Raw genomic sequence first — 14,607 nt, 5'->3', positions numbered from 1 at the left:
CTAACCCTCCTACCCCTCCTGACCCCTCTCTAACCCTCCTGACCCCTCTCTAACCCTCCTGCCCCCTCTCTAACCCTCCAACCCCTCCTGACCCCTCTTTAACCCTCCTTACCCCTCTCGACCTCTCTCTAACCCTCCTAGCCCTCTCTAACCCTCCCCCGGGCCTGGCTCAGAGCACCATATTTACTATATTTGACCAGGGCCCTATGGGATTGAGGTCAGGGCTTTAAGATGGCCAGTCCAATACATTGACTTTGTTGTCCTTAAGCCATAACTTTGGAAGTATGCTTGGGGTCATTGTCCATTTGGAAGACCCATTTGCTACCAAGCTTTAACTTGCTGACTGATGTCTTGAGATGTTGCTTCAATATGTCCACATAATTGTCCTTCCTCATGATGCCATCTATTTTGTGAAGTGCACCAGTCCTTCACGGTTGGGATGGTGTTCTTCGGCTTGCAAGCCTCCCCCTTTTTCCTCCAATCATAATGATGGTCATTATGGCCAAGCAGTTCTATTTTTGTTTCATCAGACCAGAGGACATTTCTCCAAAAAGTATGATCTTTGTCCCCATGTGCAGTTGCAAACTGTAGTCTGGCTTTTTTATGGCGGTTTTGGAGCAGTGGTTTATGGTTATGTCGATATATGACTCGTTTTACTATGGATATAGATACTTTTGTACCTGTTTTCTCCAGCATCTTCACAAGGTCCTTTGCTGTTGTTCTGGGATTGATTTGCACTTTTCGCACCAAAGTACGTTCATCTCTAGGAGACAGAACGCGTCTCCTTCCTGTGCGGTATGGAGGCTGTGTGGTCCCATACTTGCGTACTATTGTTTGTACAGATGAACGTGGTACCTTCAGGCATTTGGAAATTGCTCCCAAGAATGAACCAGACTTGTGGAAGTCTACAAAAATGTTTCTGAGGTCTTGGCTGATTTCTTTTGATTTCCCCATGATATCAAGCAAAGAGGCACTGAGTTTGTAGGTAGGCCTTGAAATACATCCACAGGTACACCTCCATTTGACTCCAATGATTCCAATTAGCCTATCAGAAGCTTCTAAAGCCATGACATCGTTTTCTGGAATTTTCCAAGCTGTTTAAAGGCACAGTCAACTTAGTGTATGTAAACTTCTGACCCACTGGAATTGTGATACATTGAACTTGCCAAATCTATAATTTCAAGTGGCTAATGCTAACCACCTGCTAGCCCCAAGCTGAGCCTGTCTGTCTGTTCCTATACACCCCTAGACCCCTAGACCCTGCGAGTCTGTCTGTCTGTTTCTGTTCCTATACACCCCTAGACCCCTAGACCCTGCGAGTCTGTCTGTCTGTTTCTGTTCCTATACACCCCTAGACCCCTAGACCCTGAGAGTCTGTCTGTCTGTCTCTGTCTCTATACACCCCTAGACCCTGAGAGTCTGTCTGTCTGTGTCTGTCTGTCTGTCTGTCTGTCTGTCTGTCTGTCTGTCTGTCTGTCTGTCTGTCTGTCTGTCTGTCTGTCTGTCTGTCTGTCTGTCTGTCTGTCTGTCTGTCTGTCTGTCTGTCTGTCTGTCTGTCTGTCTGTCTGTCTGTCTGTCTCTATACACCCCTAGACCCTGAGAGCCTGATTCACACATCGTCACCCTCATCCTCCTTTTGTGCTCTGAGAGACAGAAACAGGGGATGAGAGGATGATCATAGGTTCAAGGAGAAGCGAGGGAGAGAGAAATGAAGGTTTGTGGAGGGAAGAAAGAGAACAAAATGGAGAGAGAGGCGATGAGGGGGGGTATGAGATCCCAAATGGAACATTTTGAATGAGCGACAGATTGGATAATAACGCTGTCGTTTCTACAAACTAACTCTAAAGGAGTGTAATTAATGAATGAGCTCTCAGGATGACCCTCAACAAGACTAAATTCAGCAGCTGTTGAATGAGGAACAGGCTTCAATTAGATATGTGTGACACAGCTTCCTAATGGAGAACAAACAGAGCAGGAGAGAGAGAGAGAGAGAGAGAGAGAGAGAGAGAGAGAGAGAGAGAGAGAGAGAGAGAGAGAGAGAGCATAACTAAATCCCAGGATGTCAGGATGGTTTATATCAGCTTAACAGCAGCTCATAATACTGTCTAAATCTATCTCTCCCTCCCTCCCACTTCCCTCCGACCCTCTCACACTCCCCCCTCCTCCCTCCCCATATCTCTCCTTCCCTCCCCCATCTCTCTCCTCCCTCCCTCCTTCCCTCCCCCATCCCTCCCCCATCTCTCTCCTTCCCATCTCCCTCCCCTCCTCTCTCTCCTTCCTTCCTTCCCTCCATCCCTCTCTCCTTCCTTCCCCCATCCCCCCATCCCTCCCTCCCTTCCTTCTCTCCTTCCCTCCCTCCCTCCCTCCCTCCCTCCCTCCCTCCCTCCCTCCCTCCCTCCCTCCCTCCCTCCCTCCCTCCCTCTCTCTCCTCTCTCCCTCCTCCCTCCCTCCCTCCCTCCCTTGTAGGGAGAACCAGAGCCACCATCAGATATTAGCTGCAGGTCTTATTCCCAGAGACTCACCACGACACAGGACCGCCACTAATCTTATTTATATACGAGCTTTAGAGTTTTCAGACGCCACGGCTAGCCCGCGTCCCCGAAACCACCCTATTCCCTATGTAGTAGCATGGGTATCCGTATAGGGCCTTGGTCAAAAGTAGCGCACTACATAGAGAATAGGGCGCCGTTTGGTTAGCCTACAGATAAAGGGGCCTGGTGTTTGGGTATTGTTTTGGAGGAGAGCTGTAAAGAGCCCAGTGACTGACGATATCCACTGATGTTTGGGTTACAGCCACATGAATACAGCAAGCATGATAACAGTGAAGTACAGCAGACAAACTGGTACACACAGGCTTAGCTTAGAGACAAGTCAATACACACACACACACACACACACACACACACACACACACACACACACACACACACACACACACACACACACACACACACACACACACACACACACACACACACACACACACACACACAGTGATATTGACTGATATTTGAGTAACCTCAACATGATTTACTCATGGACAAATGCAAACTTTGTACTTTTGTGTGTAAAACACTGACATCACAGTTGCACACACACACAGCTGTAATCCGTAACTGTGTTTAACTAACACTTCAATCTGATAGGCGTTCGTTGAGGATTTAAGATTTTAATAATGCTAATTTGCCATCTGAGTACAACAATGAGCTTACTGCTTGAGAAGTGTGATCCCTACTACCATGAGCCATACTCTGTGAAAGTGTGTGTGGTGTGAGAGTGAGAGAGAGAGAGAGAGAGAGAGAGAGAGAGAGAGAGGAAGTGTGTGTGTGTGTTTCCTAACTAACACCATATCTAACAAAAGGAGCCCCATTAAGGAACAAAGCCTCTACATCTGATTCAGATATCACACATCACATTTACTTCCTTAATTCATTAATTAACCGTCAGATCAGAAAAGAGGCTTGATGACGACGGAAGGACTGACCTGATTGGTCACATTATCGTCTCGTTATCAAAGGGTTGTAATTAGGGGACTATAAAACGTCTCCATTATGCAAAGCACTCCTGCTAACGAGAACCCTCCTTCCCCCTGCCCCACACACACACACACACACACACACACACACACACACACACACACACACACACACACACACACACACACACACACACACACACACACACACACACACACACACACACACACACACACACACACACACACACACACACACACACACACTTACCCAACTCCCACCCCTAGTCCCTCTCCAATTTAGCCCCACACCAAAGTGTTTTGTTTTACAAAAGGCCTCTTTTCCAGGGTTGGAGGACTTCTATTGTTAGTTCGAAAACAATGGAGCTGGAGAGAGAGGAGGTGAGGAATCACACTGAGCATTTCTGCAGGGTGTGTGTGTGTGTGTGTGTGTGTGTGTGTGTGTGTGTGTGTGTGTGTGTGTGTGTGTGTGTGTGTGTGTGTGTGTGTGTGTGTGTGTGTGGTGTGTGTGTGTGTGTGTGTGTGTGTGTGTGTGTGTGTGTGTGTGTGTGTGTGTGCATCTGTCAGTTTGTGTGTGAGAGCGGGGGTTCCATTAGTTTTGTTCGCCCGACAAACATTGATGGGGTTGAGATCAAACATCAGATGGGGTTCTGCCTCCTATTCACCCCTACCCTTCACCCCTACCCTTCACCCCTCCCTGTCCCAATCAGCCAGTTAGACAGGTTAACTTAGGCCCTAATTAGAGGACTAGCAGGGCTAAACGCCACTGCCCTCCTCTCTCCTGCCCTCCCTCTCTTTCCCCCCATCTCCCTACCTCTCTCTTTCTGTTTCATTCCCTGCTCTCTTTGTTGTTCCAAAAAGGAGACATGTGTCACTTTCTTCCTTTGGGTTCTTTTCTTTTTCTTCCCTCCTTTCTCTGGCTTGTCTCCTAGGTGACAGAGGAGGTCTCCTTTCTCTGGCATGTCTCCTAGGTGACAGAGGAGGTCTCCTTTTTCTGGCATGTCTCCTAGGTGACAGAGGAGGTCTCCTTTCTCTGGCATGTCTCCTAGGTGACAGAGGAGGTCTCCTTTCTCTGGCATGTCTCCTAGGTGACAGAGGAGGTCTCCTTTCTCTGGCATGTCTCCTAGGTGACAGAGGAGGTCTCCTTTCTCTGGCATGTCTCCTAGGTGACAGAGGAGGTCTCCTTTCTCTGGCATGTCTCCTAGGTGACAGAGGAGGTCTCATTTCTCTGGCATGTCTCCTAGGTGACAGAGGAGGTCTCCTTTCTCTGGCATGTCTCCTAGGTGACAGAGGAGGTCTCCTTTCTCTGGCATGTCTCCTAGGTGACAGAGGAGGTCTCCTTTCTCTGGCATGTCTCCTAGGTGACAGAGGAGGTCTCCTTTCTCTGGCATGTCTCCTAGGTGACAGAGGAGGTCTCCTTTCTCTGGCATGTCTCCTAGGTGACAGAGGAGGTCTCCTTTCTCTGGCATGTCTCCTAGGTGACAGAGGAGGTCTCCTTTCTCTGGCATGTCTCCTAGGTGACAGAGGTCTCCTTTCTGTTCCTCTCCCCACTCTTTATCTCTGTTTCTGGAGCAGTCCTTCACCTCCACCCCCTCCTCTCTCGTTCTGTCTCTCCTCTCTCCTTCTCTATTGCCTCACTCCTCTCTCTCTCTCTCTCTCTCTCTCTGTGTTCTTTCAAGGTCCATAGCCTCGGCTCCACCTTTTCAATTCGGCTTCTCAGCGGCTCTACTTAGTGGCGAGTGAATTGGAACCATTGCTATCAGTGTGATGGGAGTAGGGGGGAGGAGGTGAGAGAGGAGGTGCAAAGCGTGAACATTAAATGGCTTGGGGGGGGGGGGGGCGTTGTTGAAGCATGGAGGGTGAAGCAAAAGGGGGCCCCCACAAAGAAGGGGGTCAGACATACAAGACCGCTTCAGCGTTGAGCGAAAGAAAGAGCAAGCGAGAAGAAGAGAGGTGAGAGGAGGAGAGGGAAGAAAAGTGTTCAGGTCACAAGGCCCCTCCACCTGCTACTCACCATGACAGAGAGACAGAGAGAAGACGAGAGAAGACAAAAGGAGAGGAGGAGACAAGAGTAGAGGAGAGAGGTACGGAGAAGAGTGGAGTGGAGAGGAGAGAGAAGAGGAACAAAAGAACGAGAGAGAGAGAGAGAGGGGAGAGGAGGAAAAGAGAGACTCACCATAAACAGGTCTCTAGCTCCAATGTCAACCGCCAGCAGGAAAGCCTTCTCAAAGCGCTGGTGTCTACAGACATAACATGATTATAAACTGTATTATAAGACATTAACCTGTTGGGGATAGGGGGCAGTATTTGCATGGCCGGATAAAAGAACGTACCCAATTTAATCTGGTTACTACTCCTGCCCAGTAACTAGAATATGCATATAATTGTTTGATTTGGATAGAAAACATCCTAAAGTTTCTAAAACTGTTTGAATGGTGTCTGTGAGTATAACAGAACTCATATGGCAGGCCAAAACCTGAGAAGATTCCAAACAGGAAGCGCCCTCTCTGACCATTTCTTGGCCTTCTTTGTCATCTCTATCCAAAACAAAGGATCTCTGCTGTAACGTGACATTTTCTAAGGCTCCCATAGGCTTTCAGAAGGCGCCAGAACGTTGAATGATGACTCTCCAGTCTCTGGCTGAAAAACAGTAGCGCATTTGGTAAGTGGTCGATCTGAGAACAATGAGACGGGTGCGCGCGTGCACGTGAAGAGTCCATTTTACTTTCTCAGTCTTTGAACGAAAACAACGACTCCCGTTCGGAATATTATTGCTATTTTACGAGAAAAATCGCATAAAAATTGATTTTAACACATTAAAAAGCATTATACCTGCAGGCTGAGGTAAGTGTTAGAGATTTTCTGTACAGACAGTTAAAAAGTCTATGAAGATGCACACACCAACAAAATTAACACAGTAATTATATATTTTTGTATTTTAAATGCAACCTTTATTTAACTAGGCAAGTCAGTTAAGAACAAATGATTACTTACAATGACGGCCTAGGAACAGTGGGTTAACTGCCTTGTTCAGGGGCAGAACGACAGATTTTTACCTTGTCAGCTCGGGGATTCCATCTTGTAACCTTTCGGTTACTGGCCCAACGCTCTGACCACTAGGCTACCTGCTGGTTACTGGCCCAACTCTCTAACCACTAGGCTACCTGCTGGTTACTGGTCCAACACTCTAACCACTAGGCTACCTGCTGGTTACTGGTCCAACGCTCTAACCACTAGGCTACCTGCTGGTTACTGGTCCAACACTCTAACCACTAGGCTACCTGCTGGTTACTGGTCCAACGCTCTAACCACTAGGCTACCTGCTGGTTACTGGCCCAACGCTCTAACCACTAGGCTACCTGCTGGTTACTGGCCCAACGCTCTAACCACTAGGCTACCTGCTGGTTACTGGTCCAACACTTTAACCACTAGGCTACCTGCTGGTTACTGGTCCAACACTAACCACTAGGCTACCTGCCGCCCCAGTAATGAGTATATAGTGTATATATACACCAACAAAATTAACCCAGTAATTTGTATATATACAGTTGAAGTCGGAAGTTTACATACACCTTTGCCAAATACATTTAAACTCAGTTTTTCACAATTCCTGACATTTAATCAGAGTAAAAATTCCCTGTCTTAGGTCAGTTAATTTTAAGAATGTGAAATGTCAGAATAGTAGTAGAGAGAATGATTTATTTCAGCTTTAATTACTTTCATCACATTCCAAGTGGGTCAGAAGTTTACATACACTCAATTAGTATTTGGTAGCATTGCCTATAAAATTGTTTAACTTGGGTCAAACGTTTCGGGTAGCCTTCCACAGCAAGTTGGGTGAATATTGGCCCATTCCTCCTGACAGAGCTGGTGTAACTGAGTCAGGTTTGTAGGCCTCCTTGCTTGCACACACTTTTTCAGTTCTGCCCACAAATTTTCTATAGGATTGAGGTCAGGGCTTTGTGATGGCCACTCCAATACCTTGACTTTGTTGTCCTTAAGCCATTTTGCCACAACTTTGGAAGTATGCTTGGGGTCATTGTCATTTTGGAAGACCCATTTGCGACCATGCTTTAACTTTTTGACTGATGTCTTGAGATGTTGCTTCAATAAATCACATAATTTTCCTTCCGCATGATGCCATCTATTTTGTGAAGTGCACCAGTCCCTTCTGCAGCAAAGCACCCCCACAACATGATGCTGCCACTGGGATGGTGTTCTTTGGCTTGCAAGCCTCCCTTTTTTCCTCCAAACATAATGATGGTATTTTTGTTTCATCAGACCAGAGGACATTTCTCCAAAAAGTACAATCTTTGTCCCCATGTGCAGTTGCAAACTGTAGTCTGGCTTTTTTATGGCGGTTTTGGAGGAGTGGCTTCTTCCTTGCTGAGCGGCCTTTCAGGTTATGTCGATATAGGACTCGTTTTACTGTGGATATAGATACTTTTGTAGCTGTTTTCTCCAGCATCTTCACAAGGTCCTTTGCTGTTGTTCTGGGATTGATTTGCACTTTTCGCACCAAAGTATGTTCATCTCTAGGAGACAGAACACGTCTCCTTCCTGAGCGGTATGACGGCTGCGTGGTCCCATGGTGTTTATACTTGCGTACAATTGTTTGTACAGGTGAACGTGGTACCTTCAGGCATTTGGAAATTGCTCCCAAGGATGAATCAACCAGACTTGTGGAGGTCTACAAAAATGTTTCTGAGGTCTTGGCTGATTTCTTTTGATTTCCCCATGATGTCAAGCAAAGAGGCACTGAGTTTGAAGGTAGGCCTTGAAATACATCCACAGGTACACCTCCAATTGACTCCAATGAGTCCAGTTAGCCTATCAGAAGCTTCTAAAGCCATGACATAATTTTCTGGAATTTTCCAAGCTGTTTAAAGGCACAGTCAACTTAGTGTATGTAAAATCCTGACACACTGGAATTGTGATACATTGAATCGTAAGTGAAATAATCTGTCTGTAAACAATTGTTGGAAGAATTACTTGTGTCATGCACAAAGTAGATGTCCTAACCGACTTGCCAAAACTATAGTTTGTTAACAAGACATTTGTGGAGTGATTGAAAAACTAGTTTTAATGACTCCAATCTAAGTGTAAAGTTCCGACTGTATATCAACAAAATTAATCCAGTAATTGTGTTTTACTGGATCAGTTATAGAGGTACTACATGAGTTACTCTATGTAAAACCTTCCATCACTACGGTGGTTCAGTGGTCTTGCTGTAAAACCTTCCATCATTACAGTGGTCCAGTGTTCTTGTTGTAAAACCTTCTATCACTACAGTGGTCCAGTGTTCTTGCTGTAAAACCTTCCATCACTACAGTGGTCCAGTGTTCTTGCTGTAAAACCTTCCATCACTACAGTGGTCCAGTGTTCTTGCTGTAAAACCTGCCATCACTACAGTGGTCCACAGTGTTCTTGCTGTAAAACCTGCCATTACTACAGTGGTCCACAGTGTTCTTGCTGGAAAACCTGCCATCACTACGGTGGTTCAGTGTTCTTGCTGTAAAACCTGCCATCACTACAGTGGTCCACAGTGTTCTTGCTGTAAAACCTGCCATCACTACAGTGGTCCACAGGGTTCTTGCTGTAAAACCTGCCATCACTATAGTGGTCCACAGTGTTCTTGCTGTAAAACCTGCCATCACTACAGTGGTCCACAGGGTTCTTGCTGTAAAACCTGCCATCACTACAGTGGTCCACAGCGTTCTTGTTGTAAAACCTGCCATCACTACAGTGGTCCAGCGTTCTTGTTGTAAAACCTGCCATCACTACGGTGGTCCACAGTGTTCTTGTTGTAAAACCTGCCATCACTACAGTGGTCCAGTGTTCTTGCTGTAAAACCGGCCATCACTACAGTGGTCCAGTGTTCTTGCTGTAAAACTGGCCATCACTACAGTGGTCCAGTGTTCTTGCTGGAAAACCTGCCATCACTACAGTGGTCCAGTGTTCTTGCTGTAAAACCTGCCATTACTACGGTGGTTCAGTGTTCTTGCTGTAATACCTGCCATCACTACAGTGGTCCAGTGTTCTTGCTGTAAAACCTGCCATCACTACGGTGGTCCAGTGTTCTTGCTGTAAAACCTGCCATCACTACAGTTGTCCACAAGGTTCATGCTGTAAAACCTGCCATCACTACAGTGGTCCAGTGTTCTTGCTGTAAAACCTTCCATCACTACAGTGGTCCACAGTATTCTTGTTGTAAAACCTGCCATCACTACAGTGTTCCAGTGTTCTTGCTGGAAAACCTGCCATCACTACAGTGGTCCACAGTGTTCTTGCTGTAAAACCTGCCATCACTACAGTGGTCCAGTGTTCTTGCTGTAAAACCTGCCATCACTATAGTGGTCCACAGTGTTCTTGCTGTAAAACCTGCCATCACTACAGTGGTCCACAGCGTTCTTGTTGTAAAACCTGCCATCACTACAGTGGTCCAGCGTTCTTGTTGTAAAACCTGCCATCACTACAGTGGTCCACAGTGTTCTTGTTGTAAAACCTGCCATCACTACAGTGGTCCAGTGTTCTTGCTGTAAAACCGGCCATCACTACAGTGGTCCAGTGTTCTTGCTGTAAAACTGGCCATCACTACAGTGGTCCAGTGTTCTTGCTGGAAAACCTGCCATCACTACAGTGGTCCAGTGTTCTTGCTGTAAAACCTGCCATTACTACGGTGGTTCAGTGTTCTTGCTGTAATACCTGCCATCACTACAGTGGTCCAGTGTTCTTGCTGTAAAACCTGCCATCACTACGGTGGTCCAGTGTTCTTGCTGTAAAACCTGCCATCACTACAGTGGTCCACAAGGTTCATGCTGTAAAACCTGCCATCACTACAGTGGTCCAGTGTTCTTGCTGTAAAACCTTCCATCACTACAGTGGTCCACAGTGTTCTTGCTGTAAAACCTGCCATCACTACAGTGGTCCAGTGTTCTTGCTGTAAAACCTGCCATCACTACAGTGGTCCAGTGTTCTTGCTGTAAAACCTGCCATTACTACGGTGGTTCAGTGTTCTTGCTGTAATACCTGCCATCACTACAGTGGTCCAGTGTTCTTGCTGTAAAACCTGCCATCACTACGGTGGTCCAGTGTTCTTGCTGTAAAACCTGCCATCACTACAGTGGTCCACAAGGTTCATGCTGTAAAACCTGCCATCACTACGGTGGTCCAGTGTTCTTGCTGTAAAACCTGCCATCACTACAGTGGTCCACAAGGTTCATGCTGTAAAACCTGCCATCACTACAGTGGTCCAGTGTTCTTGCTGTAAAACCTTCCATCACTACAGTGGTCCACAGTGTTCTTGCTGTAAAACCTGCCATCACTACAGTGGTCCAGTGTTCTTGCTGTAAAACCTGCCATCACTACAGTGGTCCAGTGTTCTTGCTGTAAAACCTGCCATCACTACGGTGGTCCAGTGTTCTTGCTGTAAAACCTGCCATCACTACAGTGGTCCACAAGGTTCATGCTGTAAAACCTGCCATCACTACAGTAGTCCAGTGTTCTTGTTGTAAAACCTGCCATCACTACAGTGGTCCACAGTGTTCTTGCTTAGCTAGTTCACTTCACATCTTCCTTCTTCCATTTTCTCGCTTTGGCAAGCAGAGCCTTCTCTGGCATCCCTCCTTTTCTCTCTCCCTTATCACCCACCTGCATTCATCCCTTCTTCAACATCAAATGAAAACGCTTCTCTTTGGTTGAGTTTGTTTGTTTCATGTTGGTTCTGGCCTGGAGAAGTTAGGGACTATTGTACTGGGTAGATACTCAGCCTCCCAACTCTAATCTCTAGAAATGGGGAGAGACCCTCTTTTCAATTATCTGTGTGTGTGTATGTGTGTGTGTGTGTGTGTGTGTGTGTGTGTGTGTGTGTGTGTGTGTGTGTGTGTGTGTGTGTGTGTGTGTGTGTGTGTGTGTGTGTGTGTGTGTGTGTGTGTTTGAGAGCAAGAGAACACATCGTTATCATCATTACCAAACAAATGTCTTTCATTCTGAATTGATCGACTCAGTGCTGTTAGCTACTTACTTTATTAACTAATGTACAACATTTTTTTTTAAACTCACTTGTCTTTTCCTACTAGCACTAATAACTACTGAGGGAAAATGTGCTTCCAGTGCCTTCGGAAAGTATTCAGACCCCTTGACTTTTTCCACATTTTGTTACGTTACAGCCTTATTTTAAAATGAATTACATAAAAGAATTTCCTCATCAATCTACACACAATACCCCATAATGACGAAGCGAACACAGGTTTTTAGACTTTTTTGCATATTTATATAAATAAACAGAAATATCTTATTTACATAGGTATTCAGACCCTTCGCTATGAGACTCGAAATTGAGCTCAGGTGCATCCTGTTTCCATTGATCGTCCTTGAGATGTTTCTACAACTTGATTGGAGTCCACCTGTGGTAAATTCAATTGATTGGACATGACTTGGAAAGGCACACTCCTGTCTATTTAAGGTCCCACAGTTGACAGTGCATGTCAGAGCAAAAACCAAGCCATGAGTTTGAAGGAATTGTCTGTAGAGCTCCGAGACAGGATTGTGTCGAGGCACAGATCTGGGTACCAAATAATTTCTGCAGCATTGAAGGTCCCCAAGAACACAGTGGCCTCCATCATACTTATGTAAATGGAATATTTCAGTTTGTTATTTTTAATACATTTGATAACATTTCTAAAAAACTGTTTTTGCTTTGTCATTATGGGGTATTTTGTTTAGATTGATGAAAAAAAACTACCAATTTAATCAATTTAAGAATAAGGCTGTAACGTAACAAAATGTGGAAAAAGTCAAGGGGTCTGAATACTTTCCGAATGCAATGTACTATGACTGACATGTGGTTGTCTCACCTAGCTACAATATCTTAAACGGAATTAACTGTAAGTCGCTCTAGATAAGAGCGTCTGCTAAATGACTAAAATGTAAATCTAAGATGACAGAAAATGATGATTGTATTTAAATGAACGGTGAAAGTTTTTGTTCCATTTGGCAGACCTTGGTGGGTGTGGTTAAGTGTATAGGAGGTGTGGTTACCCGAGTGGGTGGGTTATACTGTAAGGGGCTGAGTTACCTGAGTAGGTGGTGGAAGAAGCGTCGGGCGTACTTGCTGATTGGCCCTCTGTATTCTAGAACCACCGAGTCAGAGAGGGGGCGGGGCGGAACATAGAACACACCCAGAGCTGCCTCCAACTGGGCTGCAGACAGGAAATAAACATTCATTTGATTGGTTTACTGATTGACTGGTTGACTGACTGACTGACTGGTTGGTTGATTAATGCATTGATTGAATCATTTGATGGTTTACTATATTTGGTTGATTGACTGATTCATTAGTAAACTGATTTATTGATTGATTGATTTACAGTTTTCTGGACTGATTACTTGATTGACTAAGGCTACATTTACACAGGCAGCCCAATTCTGATCATTTTTCACTAATTGGTCTTTTGACCAATCAGATCATCTCTTTTGCCAATAATTAGGCAGATGACCAGAATTGGGCTGACTGTGTAAACGCAGCCTAAGTGACAGATTGGTGAATGTATTTCCCCGGTCTCACCCTCTCTGGTCTGGTCCAGCTCTAGCCTCAGCAGGTAGTCTGTGACAGAGGTCAGTGCCCGGTAACACTCCGTTCCCATAGTGCTCCACTCCATGGCTCCCAGAATTCCTAGAGCCTGGTCCACCTGGCCACAGCGTAACCTCTGTTGCAACAGCTCTCCCGGACCCAGCTGACCCCCTGACAGAGCACCTGAAGAGGGAAGAGAGGGAGAGATGAATTAGGGTTAGGGAGAAGGTAAAGAACACTGGACGTTACTACTGGACATGCTACACTACACACTTTCTTTACAAAACATTTGATTTTAACGACTATCTCTAAACCAGTGGTCACCACCCTTTTCTAAGTCTAGATCACTTTCGCAGTCCAATAGCAAGCTGAGATCTACGTTATCACAGCATGTGGGCTATATGTCTTGGCCTGCCAATATTGTTATTCTCAGATCATATGATATTTAAAAACTGGTGTAGCACTTGCAAGGCACAGCTGACCACAAATTGAAATAATTATATTTTTTATTTTACTGGACTGATGGTACCTGTATCTGATGGTCATGGTGCTTTGAAGACAACCAGGAACTCAGAAAAATATGAGGTCAAATCATGATGTCAGTGATCTTAAGGTCGGAAAGTCCGAGCTCTAAAAAGAAGCCAGAGTTTCAGAGTTGGAATTTTTCCCCAGTTGGATATCGTTTTTTTCTCGAGTTCCCAGTAGTTTTGAACGCAATGAAGTCGGAGATTTGAGAGTTCTGAGTTCCCAGTTCTTTTGAACGCGGCATTAGGCTCAGCGGAGGGAGAGAGCAGCAGAGGGTCCTCCTCTCACGGTCCCTGATCTTTCCTTCCTTTCCTCCGGTGAGACTGACCAGAGAGAAGAGACACTGTCTTCCACCTGATGGCAAAACTCGAGTCGCACCACATCTGCCTCATGCACGAATTCATGTTGTTCCTATGACCAGAGAAAGTGAAATATTCCTTGACATTCAAATAGACAACGAGCTGCTAATAATAATAAAAACGCAGGGCTATTGATACACTTGGTTACTCATTCATTGCAGCGCAAGTGGAAGTAGGGAGAAACGCGTTTTATGTGTTGCAATAGTGTTGAATAAAAACAGTGTTGACAGTACTGAATAAAAACAAACATGAACTCACTCATAAAAACAGCAGCTCTTTGCTGTATTCTTTGACAGTCTCTCTCTGGTCAAGGTTTTAAAAGTTGTATGAAATCTCATATAGGCTAGTAGCCAATCAAACTTTGCTGTGGCTGTGGTTGTGGAAGCTGTAGGCATGGTGATTTGAGCTATGTGATTGGCCAGCGCAGTAGGCGTCCTGATTTAGCCACAGATCTCCAGGTCCGCCGGGTAGGGGAAGTTTGTCTTTTCAGAAAAATTAAATGGTTCAAAAAAGGAATACTTTGTTTATCGTTGGCTTTTCTACAGAAATGTCTTTAATATCGACCGGTTGGTGACCACTGCTCTAAACCTAAGATTTAAATAGCGAGCACAAGACGTTTAAAATATGTATTTTCAACGTCTTTTTAATCAAAAATA

General features: G+C 45.3%; 1 long non-coding RNA gene across 1 annotated transcript; it reads right to left on the bottom strand.

Annotated features, from left to right (window-relative positions):
- Positions 1–5,359: 5,359 nt before the first annotated feature.
- On the bottom strand, positions 5,360–13,242 carry LOC145881622 (uncharacterized). Its single transcript, XR_014393200.1, has 3 exons — positions 13,062–13,242; positions 12,573–12,696; positions 5,360–5,736 (listed from the first exon to the last, which is right to left on the bottom strand). It is a non-coding gene; the product is annotated as an uncharacterized LOC145881622 (long non-coding RNA).
- Positions 13,243–14,607: the final 1,365 nt, after the last annotated feature.

The sequence above is a fragment of the Salmo salar genome, chromosome 01 (genome assembly GCF_965601325.2).
Source record: "Salmo salar chromosome 01, fSalSal1, whole genome shotgun sequence".
NCBI classification, from domain to species: domain Eukaryota; kingdom Metazoa; phylum Chordata; class Actinopteri; order Salmoniformes; family Salmonidae; genus Salmo; species Salmo salar.
The sequence above is the reverse complement of the archived record's forward strand: the minus strand, read 5'-3'. Positions and strand labels throughout refer to the sequence as shown.